Raw genomic sequence first — 16,808 nt, 5'->3', positions numbered from 1 at the left:
CACTGACAAGATGCTCCTTTGGGGAGTGATTTCCTGTTGGAAGCCTGACAGCTCCTTAATTTCCTTTGTACATAAATACAATATTTTCCAAAAAAAAAAGAAAGAAGAAGCATATCTATCTTAAAATATATGTTCATTAATAGGTCTCTAAGCTTGCTGATTAAGCAAGTGTGTGAGGAGACCTGGCTTGAAAACCAAACCACAAAATGGAATTTTGAGGAGGGATTCTACTACGATTCCACTACTGGATGGCAGATCTTTTAAAAAAACAACAACTCTTCTTTCTTGTCCAAACTCAGACCTTTCCATTGTCCTCAGACAATCCTAGAGAATTATCTTCTCCCAAATCAGTATCTTTGTACTTTAGTTGTGTAAAAGAACTCTACTAAGCATGTGAATCTACTCTCTTCCACATATTGCCATCTAGTGACAGATGATACAATAGGGAGATTCATAATTGCTTTCAGATGATGGCAACAATGTGCTACATAATGAAGATACACAAATAATTAGTGTCCTCAAGTTTGCATTGGGGGAGGCACTATAAACAAGGTAGTTCTGGGAGGGATTGAATAAGAACTGGGAGATCAGGATAGATAGCATGTAGAAGATAGTGCTTGGATTTAAAAAAAATAATTTCTTTGAAATCAAATCAGCAAAAATAAACTCCTATTTTGAGATATTCAAGCAGCTTCAACATTACAAAGTCATCATCAATATTACTTGGCTAGAGCATGAATAAGATAGAAAAATTTATTAAAATTCATAGAGCTTTTGTCTAAGAAACTCAAAGTTCTGAACAAGTATCACTTCATTGATTATATTTTTTCCTCACAGGAAATTAATAAATAATATTGATGACAGATAATTCAAGGTAGAAAATTCTAATTGTATAGGCAAAGTAGAGTCAGAAACAGAACTCAGGTCATTTCATTTTTACTCATGTTAATGGATACCTTTCATTTATTAATGTTTTTCAAATAAATCTGAATTAAGATTTAATATAAAACTAATGACTTCAAAAAATAAAAAAGTTATTGTTCTCTTTATGATTGTTTTCTCAATAGGAATTCAAGTATCATAAGTATTTCCATTCTATTTCAAATTCATGCCCACTTCTCTTAGCTGGGGTTGAGAATATATGGGCTCCATTATTTAACTAGTTTCAGATGTAAATCATTGAGTTAATCATAGCAGAGGAGACATTGAAAAGTGTGTTGCTGAATTGACTAGATAATGTTTAGTTTCGTTGTCTACCCATAGGTAATTTCTATAGTGGTGGAAGGAATCCCCAGAGATTCTAGTTAATTAAAAATAATTAATACTCATATGGCACTTTTAAGACAATATTCTTTTTCATCAGCACATCATCTCTGTGAGGCTATTTTCAGTCCTATTTCAGAGATGGTCAAGGGATAATGTGACTTGCTCTCTAGTTCTCGACTTGAAGTTCAGTAATCCATCTGCTTTTTTCATGATTTTTCAATCTTAGAATACAAGCTCAATATTAGTTTTAATTAGCAGAATTAATAGAAACATGATGCCTAGAAAAAGGAGAATGATTGTTATATTGTTTTGAGTCCTAGTCAGAACAAAGCTAGAGTTCTGGATATTCCATTATGAAAAAGATATTAAAAAACATGAACACATTCAGAAGAAGATTTAAAGGATAGATAACAGAGAAGATATATTACTATATTTGGAGACAGCCTAGCAAAGAAAAAATTTTGAGGGTGGTATTGATAAGGTCAATGAATTTATGTCCTTCCCATGGGAAGGAATCTATCATCCCTGCATCAATTGACAAGATAAGCTCTACCAATTAAACAATAAATCCCTGCCCTATACTGCAAGGATCAAGTCTTTGACCTTCTGATACTAATTGACATGTCCTTAATTACCTCATATCTGCTCTCTAGGTTATAACCCTCATCGATGTATCCCCAATTCTCTCATCTCACTAAACATCCCTGATTACATCATCACTACCGTTTAAAAGCTTAGTTTCTCCTCCATCGAGTTGTATCCTTTTGGGAGGTCAGCCTGCTTTGAGGCAGGGGGAGGAGAGTGATTCCCACATAAATGCCTTCACTTGAATTGGAGAAAACCTGAGTTTTAATTATTTTCAGAGATGAAAGGCATCCTGAACCTTAATATATTTCTTCAACCTCAATATTTTTTATGACCCTCTCCAGGGATGTCTCTAACTTCAGGTTTCTCCAACAAGAGATTAATTCTATTTCCTTTACACAACCAACTCTTTTTTTTTTTGATTATGGCTTCCAGGTAGTCCACTATTTCTTAAATTATCTCTCTTAGATCTATTTTCCAGTTGAATTGTTTTTGCAATGAAATATTTTATATTTTCTTTTCTTTTTAATTTTTAAAAGATTTTTCTTGACTGATTTTTGATGTCTCATAAAGTCATTCGATTTCACTTACCCAAACGCTAATTTTCAAGGAATTATTTTCTTCATTAGTTTTTACATATCCTTTTCCCTTTGACTAACTCTATTTTTTAAAAGAGTTGTTTACTTTTTTCCATTTTCTCAATTGTATTTTTGAAAGAATTATTTTTCTTTATTTGTCCAATTTTATTTTTACTGTCATTTTCTTTTTCCATTTGTTCAATTGTATTTTTAAAGGAGTTGCTTTATTCAGTCAAGTTTTGTGTTTCCTTTTCCAAGTTTTTGACTCTTTCTTGGTTCCTTCTTATTTCTTTTCCCAATAGTTCTACTTGATTTTTCTTTATTTTCTTTAATTTATTTAAACATTTAAGAGTAAACATAATATCCCCCTCCCCCAAAAAAATATAAAACCTCTTGAGAAATAAGGTAAAAGAAAGAGAAGAAAAATGTTTTGAGTTTGTGTTCTGATACCATCAACTCTGTCTTGGGTGAATAACATTCTTTAGCATAAGGCCATCATAGAAGTTACTTCCATATTTTTCCACAGCTGCTGTTGCTGATTATAATTTCCTCCAAACATTCTTCCCCACTACTATCTATTATATTTTTTCTCTCCTTTCACTCTGTCCCTCTTCAAAAATATGCTATGGGGAAGCTGAGTGGCACAACTGACAGAGCATCAGCCCTGGGGCCAAGAGACCCCATGTGTATGTCCCACCCCAGAGATTCAGCAACCACCCAGCTCCGTGGTCCCAGATAGGCCACCCAATCCCACCACCTTGCAAAAAATAAAAAAAAGAAAATTTATTATATCTGACTATCCTCTCCTATGATCTACACTCTCCTCTATCTTCTACCCCACATCACCCCTCTCCTCACCCTGTCCCCCTTCTCTCACTTTTATTCTAAATGTCTATATCCTATTGAGTGAGCATGCTGTTTTCTCTCTGAGCCATTTCTGATGATAATGAAGGCTCCCTCATTCCCCCTTGCTTTCTCCCCTTCCATAGCATTGCAAAAGCTACATAAAATACCTTTTACATGAGACACTTTATACTATTCTACCTCTCTTTTCTCTCACTCCCAGGACATTTCATACAACTGAGTCCATTTTTACCATATATTATATCTTCAAATTCAGCTCTCTTCTGTGCCTCATCTATAAAAGTTCCTTCTATCTGCTCTATTAAATGAGAAAGTTCATTTGAGTATTATCAGAATCATCTTCCCACACAGGAATACATGCAGTTCATCATCATTAAGTCTCTCATTATTTACCCTTCTCATCCACTCTCTCTATCTTTCACCTGAGTCCTGTACTTGAAGATCAAACTTTCTGTTCAGCTTTGGTACTGGTTCAGCTCTGGTGTTGAAACAGGAATATTTGAAATTCCCCTGTTTCACTGAAAGTCTGTCTTTTCCCTTGGAAGAGGATGTTCATTTCTGCTGAGTAATTGATTCCAGGTTGCATTACAAACTCATTTGCCTTCTGGAATATTATATTCTAAGCCCTAAGAGCCCTTAATGTAGATGCTGCTAAGTCCTGGGTAATCCTGACTATAGTTCCACAATATTGTAGTTTCCTTCTGGATAGTAGTAGTATTTTCTCTTTGACTTGGGAGTTCTGGAACTTGGCTATAATATTCTGGGGGTTATTTTTTTGGATCTCTTTCCAAGGAAGATCAGTAGATTTTCTTAATTGCTATTTTACCTGTGCTTCTAGATCAGGGCAATTCTCCTGTAGAAATTCTTTAAAAATGAGGTCAAGGCTCTTTTCTTAATCATGACTTTCATGACCAAATAATTTTTAAATTATCTTTCCTGGATGTATTTTCCAGATCAGTTGTATTTTTCAATGAGATATTTCACATTTTCTTCTAGATTTTTCATTCTTTTGGTGTTGAATTATTGTGTCTTGATTACTTGCAAATCATCAGCTTCCTTTAGCTCCATTTTATATCTGACAGATTTGTTTTCCCCAAAGAGCTTCCTTATCTCCTTTTCCATCTGACCAATTCTGCTTTTTAAATCATTCTTGTCTTCGACAACTTGTTGAGCTGTTTTATCCATTTGACCTAAACTGGTTTTTAATATGTTATTTTCTTCAGCATTATTTTGGATCTCGTTGACTAAGCTGTGGACTTCATTTTCATAATTTGCCTGCATCTCTCTCATTTCTTTTCCAAAATTTTCTTCTATCTCCCTTACTTGATTTTCAAAATCTTTTCTGAGCTCTGTCATAACCTAAGCCAACTTCTATATTTCTTGGAGTCTTTAGATGCAGAAGGTTGGAACTTCTCATCTTCAGATTGTGTATTTTGGTCCTCCATGGAACCAAAGTAATGGTCTATGGTCAGCTTCCTTTTTTTTCCTGCTTATTCATTTCTCCAGCTTGTACCATGTTCTGAGTACTTAGTGAAATTTTGAGTATTATTGGGACACCCCTACAAAGGACTTCAATATTTGAGGCTCTGACTGCTCTCCTAGTCTGTTGAATGGCCACAACCTCACCCCTCTGGAACTCGAGACTGCCACCAGGGTCTGAATATTGTCAAAGTTCTAGAGTCCTGTCCCAGGGACAGAGGTCACACCTTGGCAGTCTCCCTCCACTCCCTTACCTTCCCTGGGCTGAGCAATCAGGGATGGGCAACTTCTGATGGGTGGCTCAGCAGACCTGCTTCCATTTCCTGGAATCTGGGCTGTGCTGAGGGCTGTGACCACACTGAGGAGGGCCATGCTGGCCTAGGCTTCATACTCGCTCTGGAAGAGGTCTCCCTGCTGATTTTCCAAGTTGTGCTTGGTGCTACCTGGAGTGGCAGGTCAGGAAACTGCTTCTGCTGCCAAGAGTAAGGGCTTCAAGGGACCCAGGTGCCCTGGAGCTGGCTGAAGCTCCTTTGCTCCATCATGTTGCCACCACTCCAACCCGACGGAACAGAGACTTCACACTATTTTCCAGGTTACCTCGGGCTGGTGAATTGCCTCACTGGAACTTTCTATGGGTTCTGTCTCTCAAAAATTTAGTTAGAGTCATAATTTTAAGGTTTTTGAAATATTTTGGAGAGAACATCTGAAAGGCTGTTCTCCTGCTGCCATGTTGGCTCCACAACCCCCCCCCCCCATTTTACTGGATTTTTAATTCATATTAAATAAATTCACATTCCCTTCTTAGATTTCATACATGGGCCTTTTCCCAATGTGCTATTCTGAGATGTTATTTTGATCTTCCTTACTTGTAGGGCTTTCTTCTGTTTCTTTCTCATGTTTTACCTAGTTCATGTTTTTTAATGTTGAACTCTGGTCATGGGCCACAGGAGGTCAATAACTAAAGCTTCCTTGGCTTGGATTCAGAGGTTTGTTTACTAACTTTCCCCAGGCTGAAGTCTTAGGTGTTAGTGCTTTCCTCACCATTCTGGGATTGCCTGGCCTAGATTTACCCACTGTATTAAGGTTCTGGAGCTTAAAATTTGCCTTCTCTACTGGGACTGGAGGCCTTTCACTTGGTCTTTTGTCTTGCTGACCTGCTTTACCAGGATTTATAGTTCTCAGTTGCTGAACTGAGCTATGGCTGAGAACATCCCACTGTCTTCCCCTGGACCATGCTCCCCCTACACTTGCACAAGATATACCTTTTCTGATATCTCAAGGAGGAAATTTGGTTCAATCTATCATTCTGTGGGTTTTGTCACTCCCAAATCCATTTAGTCTTTATTAATATAGTTTCTAAGGACAGTTGGATAGTGTTCAGGTAAGTTCCTGGCTTCTCTCCCTTGATAATTTCTTAATGCTATTAATTTATATGGCCATCTCAGATGGAAGGGACACCAAAATTGTAGGATACATAATTTTAGGAGGATATTGTATTTTTTCCTCTACCTCTTCTTTCTATTCAGTATTGTTTTTTGATGTTTTACCTTAATTTCTCATTCTTGCTTTCTAATATTTATCCAGAGCGATAGATATTCTGTAAAATATCCATACCTCTGAATGAATATTAGAAATTGTAATTATACATGTATGTGTATATACATATATATATATATATGTATATTATTTTTACCCCTCCCTTTCTTATCCCCCTCCTAAGATATTTCTTTTCATGCCTAGGTTATAATAAACTAGTGCTACTGTTTTGTATTACAAAGATTATTTTAAATTCAAACTTAAGTGATATAGTACAATCAATTAAACACCAACAACTAAAGAAAACTTTCTAACAAATAAAGAAGATAAACATGCTTCAACTAATGTTTATTTTTGTAATTTTTCATAATTTTCATAGTTCAAAAACAAAATTTGCAATTAGACTTCATTAGTCCTCAAGTGTTTTAACTGTACCCTGGATTTCATTTTGAAAGCATTAATCTGATTTAAAAGAATAAAAAATAAGCAAACAAAAATAATAGGATAATTTAGCAAAAAGATGTCCATTAGAGATTCAATCAATATAATATGATCTAAAAAGGATCTACTTTTCTGAGGAATAATTCAGGTAACCTTAAATTTGGAGTTACATGTGAGAAAAGTGTGTTCCTTTCCATGACTTTACCTTTTACTTCCTGGCTCTACATTGATTAGTACTGTGCTACTCCAGCACAGATATGATTTTTCCTCTTCAGTATTTAAAAATGTTTATAAATGTCAAAAATACTGATTTCTTTTATGCAGTTACATAGCGGATTGTATAATACATTCAAAAAAAGATATCTATTGAGAATGTCTGAAATGTAAAACATTAGAGCTTGAAAGGGATTACTTCAGTTACTGGGAAAAATCAGGAACATAGAACTTCTGATTTTTGAAGTTTGGCAGTTAAATAATATGTTTTCATAGTAAGGAAGGAAAGGAAAAAAAGAAGGAAGAAGGGAAGGAAGGAAGGGCACATTAAATGATTACTTAATAAGTAGTTTTTTCTGTATGCCAGTTAAGATTGTGTTAAGATCTTTACAAATATTCTCATTTTATTTTTACAACAATTCTAATAGGTAGGTTCTAATACTATCCCCATTTTTCATTTAAGCAAACTGAAGTAAACAGAGACAGCCCCAAAAATGTATCTCTAGATTCCTCTCACCTTGCTCTTCTCCAAAAGTGAGTTTGCATTGTTCTGTGTGAGAAGTTGGAGGTTGGAGTCAGAGAACAACCACTGTGCTCTCTTCAGAGTGAAGGTAGTATAATTAATATGATCTATAAATCTCCAACTCTAATTATTTTGTCATTCTGGTCATGTCTTTATGTTATTTTTATTTTTCCCCACTTCAATATAAAAACAATTTTTAACTGTCCTTTTTAAACTTTGAGTTCCAAATTCTCTCCATTTCTTCATCCCTCCACTGAGAAAGTCAGCACTTTGATATTGGCTATAAATGTGTAACCATGCCAAGCCATTCCATGACAGTCGTATTAAGAAAGAAAATATAGATTCCCCCCATAAAAAAGAATACTAAAGAAAAAGTAAATTTTAAAAAGTATTCTTTAAATCTATATTCTGAAAATTATTAACTCTTTCTTTGAGATGGATAGTATTCTTCATCATAAGTCCTTGAAATTTGTCTTGGGGCACAGTATTTCTGAGAAAAGGTAAGTCATTGACAGCTGATCATCCTATTATTGATATTATTACTTTGTACATTTGACTTTGTATCAGTTCTTGTAAGTTCAGGTTTTTCTGATAGCATCTTATTCATCATTCCTTAATGCAGAATGGCATTCCATTGTAATTACATATCACAGTTTGTTTAGCCATTTTCTGTTTCCAATTCCTTACCAGCAGAAATGAGCTGATATATATATATATATATATATATATATATATATATACATATATACATATATATGTATATGTATACACACATATGTCCTTTTCTATTTGTTTTTCATGTCTTTTGAAATCTAGGCATTGCTAGTGGCATTGTTAGGGTAAAAGGGTAACTGGAGTTTTTTATTCCTTTGGGCATAGTTTCAAATTGCTTTGCAGAATAGTTGAATAAAGACCCCCACCAATATTGAACTAAAGTATCATTTTCCCCACAGTCCCTCTAACATTTGTCATTTTCCATTTCTGTCCTATTAGCCAATCTAATATGTGTAAGGTACTAGCTCATTAATTGTTTTAAAACTGTTTTTAAAAATATGGCTATAGATAGCATTGCAAACCTTTTCTGAAAACGATCTGAAAACTTAATCAAATTCTTGATCATTTATCAACTAGGGAATGGTTCTTACTTTTATAAATTTGATTAAGTTCTCTTTGAGAAATGAGATTTTTATCAGAGAAATGTGCTTCAATTTTTTTCCAAAATTCATAACTGTCTTTTCCTCCATCCTATTCCTTTACCCACATTTATTCTATTCTTTCTCCTTTTATCTTGTGGTTCAAAAATGTTTTGTTTCTGACTAGTCCCTCCCCCAATCTGCTCTTCCTTCCACCACACCCCTTTCTCTTTTTCCCATCCTCTCCTACTTTCCTCTAGAATAAGATTGATTCACTTACTCCCCTTCACATCCCCCACTTCTCTACTGTGATAGTTTTTTTTTTTCTTTTCTCCTTTAAGTAAAATAATTTACCACATTTTACTCATCCATTTCCCTTTTTCCCAGTACATTCCTCTCTCTCACTTTTTAATTTTACTTCTCTGAAATTTCATCCCTTCATATTCCACTCACATCAGTACTCTGCCTATTTTTACAAAGCTTCCAAATGACCTTCTGAGAAATTTCATAAGATTTATCATATCCCATGCAGACATATGAACAGTTCAACATCATTAAGTACCTTATAACTTCTCTTTCCTGTTTACCTTTCTATGCTTCACTTGAGTATTTTATATGAAGATCAAATTTTCTGTTCAGCTTTAGTCTTTTCATCAGGAATATTTGAATGTGCCCTTTTTCATTGAATATCCATCTCTTCCCCCGAAAGATTTTTCAAAGTTTTTCTAGGTAGTTGATTTTTCAATGTAATCCAAACTATTTTGCCTTCTAGACTATCATATTCATGTCCTTTAATACTTTAATAGAGAAGCTGATAAATCTTGGCTTATTCTGATTGTGGCTCCACAAAACTTGAATTATTCCTTTCTGGCTGCTTGTAATATTTTCTCCTTGACTGGTGAGCTCTGGAATTTGCTTATAATATTCCTTAGAATTTTCACTTGTGGATCTCTTTCAGGAAATGAAGAATGAATTCTTTCTTTTTGAAATTTTTATGTAAGTGACTTGCCCAAGGTCACAGAGCTAGGCCATTATAAAGTACCTGAGACTATACCTGAACTCAGATCCTCTTGGGTTCAGGGCTGTCACTAGTAATTTTTTTCAATTTCTATATTACTCCCTGTTTATAGAACACATGGGAAGTGTTCCTTGGTAATTTCTTGAAAAATTATGTCAAGGATCTTGCTTTTGATCATGGTTGTTAGGTAGTTATTAATTTTAAATGATCGCTCCTGAATTTATTTTCCAGGTCAGTTGTTTCTCCCAATGAGGTATTCTTCATTGTCTTCTATTTTTTCCTCTTTGTTTTGATTTATTGTTTCTTGATTTCTCATAATGTCATTAGCTTCCATTTGCTCAATTACATTTTTAAGTAATAATTTCCTTTTCTGAGCTTTTTTCCTCATTTTACATTTGACCAATTCAACTTTTTAAGGACATTTTTCTTTCAGTGATTTTTTTTGTCTGTTTTGCTATTTGGCCAGTTCTGCTTTTTTAAGGCATTCTTCTCTCCATTGACTATTTTTGTACTGCTTCTATCAATTGATCTATTCTGGTTTTTAAGATTTTAATTTCTTCAGTATTTTTATGTCTCCTTTATCAAATAACTAATATATTTTTCATGATTTTCATGTATCACTCTCATTTCTCTTCTCAATTTTTCTTCTACTTCTTTTATTTGTTTTTCAAAAATCCTTTTCGAACTCTTTCATAGACTGAGACCAATTTGTATTTTTATTTCTTGTTGAAGATGTAGGATCTTTGATTCTGTTATCTTTAACTGAATGTAGTTTTTGATCTTCCTCCCCATCATCATAAATTTCTATGATCACAGTTTTTCCCTGTTTGCTCATTTGCCCAACTTTGACTTAATTTTAACTCTTTGTTAAAGAAGGGTTCTGCTTAGAGGGTGAAAGTGACACTGTCGCAGATTTCTGAGGCTTTTAAGCAGCTGTTTTTCAGAGATACTTCTTGAGACCTTCAAGTTTTCAATTCTTCTAAACTGATATTAACTAAGAAGAAGTGAATACTACTCTCCTGATATGAGCAACCACAAATACCCTTTTCTGCCCTGACACTGTAAGGAGGGTCCCTGCTCCCCTGGGACAAGTTCTGGTGTGTTAATGCTTTTCCTCTCCCTGGGACTGCTACCCAGACTTGAGACCCAGATCTGAGTCTGGGTAACATAACAGAGTTCTGCCTCAGTGCCAGTAAATCTATAATCTTCTTTTGACTCACTTATTGTCTGTGGACCTGAGAGCTCTGAAAGAAGCTTCTGCTAATCAGTGGTTACTAAGCACTGCTTCTGATTTCTTGGAAGTGGGATTGCCTTGACATGGCCTGCGCTTAATTCTCCTGTATTGTCCTCCACTCTTAACCTAGTGCAACAAACCTTTCCTGTTGCTCTTCTAAGTTGTCCTTTTGGATTGCTGGTTTGAGAGTTTTGGAAACAGCATTACTACCACTAGCTCTTTCATTCTGCTGTGTCTTTCAGAATTGATGGGAGATGGCCTATACTAGCTTTGCCTATTCTGTGCTCTCTCATCATAGTGTAACAAACCTTTCTTGTAAATTTTCTGAATTTTCTTTGGCTGGAAAATTGTTTTACTCTCTCCTTTTTTGTGGATTCTGCCACTCTAGTATTTATTCTGAGTTATTATTTAAACATTTTTTTTCACAAGATTGGAAGAGAACTCAAGTAAATCCCCACCTTTTCTCTGATTTCTTCATTCATATGTATATATATATTTTTAAGTTACAAAATTTCCTTCCACCCTCCCTTCCCACTCCCCTCCCTACATTCTTCAACTCTATTTTTAAATTGCTATGCAATCTCTTCTCAGTGACATGCAAAATAATGACTTAGGGAGTTGTTCAGTCTTCAATAATTTCCTTGACTCAGATCTAGTTGAGGTATTCTATTGTAGTTGAGAGTGTTATTTTCACTTCTTTCCACCGTTTTCCCACCAGTCCTTATAGATGCCAACTGGTTACCACTATCATACCATCATCTTTTCCATGTTATCCTCTCAATGTGTTTAACTATTTACTCTTGCAAATGGTGTCTTGATGTGTAAATGGCCTAAATTTCTAGCAGTAAAAACACTAAAGAAGGGGCAACCTATTAGTCTCTCATAATAAGTGTATGATGATGGATTCTGCTCTCCTTTTAGAAACATAGACTTTTAATTCTGAATAGAATCTTAGAAATAATTTACATCTACTCTCTTATGTGAGAGTTTGGAAAATGGTCAAAAGAAACTAAGCATTTTGCATAAGGTTAGTTGGATCCAAGGCTTATTGAAAAGAATAGATAACCTCTATAGTCCAATATCTTTAAATTTTTAGAATATCCTATAGATGTGTTATTTGAACTAGTGCTTTTTCTGTTTCATCATATTGTAATAGCAGTAGATGCAATCTGATTCAGAATTGGTTTCAGATAATGTGGTACATAAGCATAGTCTGGCATGGTGTCTTTCAGATGGTCAATATTTATGAGGTACAATGGAGTCCATGATCAAATTGTAAATTAGTACAATTTCAGAATTGGAGTCCAAACATTCTGAATCTCAGTTTAGTTCTTTAAATGAGAATTATCAAGCATTTGTCCCCCCATTCAGATGTTGCCCATAATCAACACCTTTTAGTATTAATGAGATTAAAATATAATTTGGAAACTTTAAACAGCATGAAAAAAATTACAATAAAAATTTAGATAATGTTAATATATGAATTTCCAAGTCAATATATAATCAAAGATATCCTGTTGTACAGTTTAGTGGTCCCTGTTTCTATTGCTGCTCTATACCTCTATTGCCAAATAGCTGTGATTTCTTTACACATAAGAAAAAAAATCACAAAATACAAATTTGCTTAACTATTTGAACTATTACTGAGAGAAAAAATTGAAATTCTGATATATGTATATTTGGATGTGCATATATATATATATATATATATATATATATATATATATATATAAGTCTGCATATATCTATATTTATCTATCTATCTCTATATCTCTAAATCTATATACTTTTTATTCAGTCATCTGGTGCTTACTATGTGAAAGCCATTATACTAAGACCTGGGGATATTAAGATTTGGGCACACTAATATGAGTGGATATAAAGATAATCCCTATTTTACAAGAGAAGAAATTGCAAAAAAGGAAACTGAAAAGTTGGGAAGGAATGGTGTAGAAAGTTGTAGGTAGGCTTCCAGCTAAGATGGAGGAGAGAAGACAGGCAGAGTTCTAAAGTCTCCTTATCTTCCCTTATAAATAATATGAAACAAACCTCTTAACAGAAATCTGATCAACAAAACCCAGAAAGAAAAGCCAGGAGAAGAACATGCACCTCAGCATCTGTCTTCTGATCTTGGGTGAGTCTGGGAGCAGAGGGCAGACTCTATCAGGAGCCTGAGGACCTGAGAACCAGACCGCCTTGATCAGAGGTGGGGATAGAGCCTGGTCAAAAGCTGGAGCTTGGGTCAACTACGGAGCAGAGGAATCTCCATGGCAGGGCTGGAGGGAGGTTCCTGAGTAGAAGAGTTGCAGAGAAGATCCCTGAGCCCTGGTCAGGAGCAACTCAGAGTCCACACCTCTATTTCAGCTGAAGCCTCTTCCCAGAACAATCACAATTACAGACTAACTCTGTCACTGGTTAAGGACAAGCTGCAGAATCACCACAGCTGACAATAGGGAGGGTGATAACCTCACCCCAGGGTATAGCCCAGTATTGATCAAAGACAAAAATTTAACAGCTTCAACCACTCCCTCTAGGCCAAAAGAGAGGGCCTCAATCAAGGTCACAGGCACTCCAGAGAAAGCAACCAGCACCCCCTACTGGCCAGTAGCTACCAGGATTTAAATTGGATGTTAAAGGAAGGGGGCAACTAGGTACTGCAGTGGCTAGAACACCAGCCCTGGACTCAAGAGGACCTAAGTTTAGGTCCTGCCTCAGACACTTAATAATTGCCTAGCTGTGTGACCTTGGTCAAATCACCTCACCACATTGCCTTAAACAAAATTTAAAAACTGTATTGGATTATTTTTTTTTAGTTTTTATAAGGCAGTGGGGTTAAGTGGCTTGCCCAAAACCACACAGCTAGGTAATTATTAAGTGTCTGAGGCTGGATTTGAACTCAGGTACTCCTGACTTCAGGCCCAGTGCTCTATCCACTGGACTACTTAGCCACCCCAACTAGATGGGATATTAAATAACAACAGCATAAACCCAAGAGGAAACGTATATTGTGTGATGGATAAAGAGAGGGGGAACTAGAAACATAAATAGAAAGCAAGGAGTATTCCAATTTTCCAGCATCAAACAATGAACTATAGAGAATAACTGAAGCTACTACTGAAAAGAGTAGCCATTGAGGTTGTGGTTTCAGGGGAAATTAGGTTTCAGTAAAAGTAGATGAATGGAGTGTATAAATTTAAGTTGAATGAAAGTTTGTTGTGGAGAGTACATTCTAAATGACACAGTAGAATGGCTGGATGGAGTTAGGATGAAACTTTGGGATAGAAGTGTTAAGGGGAATAGGAATGAAGAATTAGATGGTAGTGGTTGTGGAGTGAGGTTTAGAGGAATTTAGAGGAATTTAGATTTACTGGAATTTGAAATGTACCTGGCAGTTGCATTTGCATTTCAGGTCTCAGATAGCTGAGGATTATAATTACAAAATTACAAAAATTATAATTACAAAATACAAATACTAACATTTCCATTCTTGCTTATATATTCAGTAAAAATCCACTTAACTGGGATTCAGAAAAACAAGTAACATGAATTAAATGAAATCTCTCCCCCATCCCCCAAACACCCCATATACACATCTCAAACTCATCTTTTAGTAAATAGGGGACAAATCATCGGATGAGTGAATATGAAATATTTGATCTTTGAAACTGAGCTTCTAGAGTATGAGCTAAGGTTGGCAATTTCATACTATGCTCCTTTACTTTCTATTTTTTCTGCATAATTAGAATAACAATAATAGTAGTAAAAATAGCTATTTTCCATACTACCATCAAAGTTCATGAAGAAAATAGCAAAAATTAGAAATTTAGACAGTGGTTTCTTTCTTGTTTCTTGTATTTGTATTTCTAATTCTTAGTACATTGCCTAATTTACTTTTGTGTTCATTTATTTTTGTCATGTCTGACTCTTATGGATTCTGTTTAGGATCCCTGATTTATTACATATTAAATAAATGATTTTTGTCTTTCCTTGATTATGAAACTGGATTCCAGATCAGTCTTCTCCATCTAGTATGGAATTTCATTCATTTCAGAACCTGGGAGATGTCAGCTGGTAAGAGATGGAGGCACAGAGAAGCATTTCTTTTCTACTTCTTCCCCTTTTCTCTTGAGATTTGAGCTATTGATCATGGTTATAGCATTTTAATCCTGGGAAACAGTGATACTTGACCTAGAACCAGAGCAGTGAAATAGAGGGCCTACTGTGCAAATAGGCAAGTTCAGATTGAGTATACCGTCAAAACAATTTCCAAAAGTTGAAGTGACTGATGATTAGTTCAGAGGATTGTTCTGATCATTGTAATTCAACACATTCATTGCTTTTACTCCTCTAAATGTCATCCTGAAGAAAGCTGTTTGTTTCATTGCTTTCATTTTCCTTCTTTTGCATCTGAAGAAAGGCCATAGACCAAAGCAATGTACTTCTCTCTTGAAATCCCTGATTCATTAGATTTGGAAATAGATTGGGGAAAGGTTTTTCAGGGACTGTTGGTCAAAATAGAGTGGTCTATGAGAAAGAAGCATTTGACAGATTCTTATTTCATTTTTATTGTGTTTAAAAAAACTCTACAACCACAGAAAATTGCCTATGTAATGATAATATAGTCAAAATTGAACTAGAATATTTTCTATGGGTAGGGTGATCACTAGAACTAGAAATATTTTTTAATAATCTTAAGCTATATTTTATATCTTACCCTAGATTCATTCAGAACTTAGATCCTTAAGGATTTCATACCTTATAAGACTTTTGAACTTTACTCTAACACAAAGATAATTTTTTATCTAATAAAGGCTTTTGACAAAGCTACTAGTGCAAAAAATACCTCAAAGAATCAAACTGTCAACTATTAAAATGCAGATATTTCTTTATTCTAAGACAAATAAAATAGAGATAGAATGAACATTTATAATTCAAAATGAAAATATAATAAAAATTTCCCATCAATTGATACACCTAGTTCTCGCAATACCCATTGTAGAACTTTAATATTCTATCTTTTGTGGTGTCAAATCATAAACTGAACTTTCTTAATGATGAATGGAAAAGTGATACCTTTAATTTTTGCAGGAATCACATAAGTCAGTATAAATTTTTATTCATACTTCAGAACACCAAGCCTTAGCAGGTATATTAATTAAGTGCACATAAAGCTTATATATTTGTCAGAGTTACAGTCTTGTGAAATGAATTATAAGCTCCTTGCAAATGAGGGATATTTTGTTTTGTATCTTGATAACACCAACACCAAGAACAATTAAGGAATGAATCGATGAGAAAAGACTAAATGTTTTTTAATCCCCATTATATAGATGAAGAAACCAAGGCACAAAAATATAAATAACTTACTTAGACTATAAAAAATAACAAGTTATAGAGCTGGAATACAACACTAGATTAATAATGTATTCCAAATCTTGCCATTCTATTTCCTGTGACATACTTTTTGATGACCTAAGGCTCTTGAAGAGGAACAATTATAAAGAAAAGATGACTATTTATTAAAATGTTTTCCAAAAAAATGAGGTTAATCAGAAATCCTTGTTTCCCAAGTAATCTGGTTAATCAGAGTGATATAGCATTAAAAATATATTTCTGTGACCCACGCTTATTTAAACAGAGTGTTAAAGAACTGCTCTACTTTGTTATAATGGAAGAAACTCATATAGAACTTTGGCATTAATGTTCTTCAGAGAATGAAAGCAACCTAGTACATGCACTGCAGAAATAAATACAGAATCTTTTTCTCAGAACAGAAAATTTGGAACTCGCCAGATAAATATATTTGAACTTTATGTTTTTCAATATGCTTATCATCAAAAACTGAAGACAGAAAGCATCTTAAAAGATAAATTGACTAGTGGGACTTCAGACAAAAAGGCTTATTATGAACAATGGTCATTAAAATAAAAACCAACAT

The sequence above is a fragment of the Macrotis lagotis genome, chromosome 4 (assembly GCF_037893015.1).
Source record: "Macrotis lagotis isolate mMagLag1 chromosome 4, bilby.v1.9.chrom.fasta, whole genome shotgun sequence".
Classification (NCBI taxonomy): Eukaryota; Metazoa; Chordata; class Mammalia; order Peramelemorphia; family Peramelidae; genus Macrotis; species Macrotis lagotis.
The sequence above is the reverse complement of the archived record's forward strand: the minus strand, read 5'-3'. Positions refer to the sequence as shown.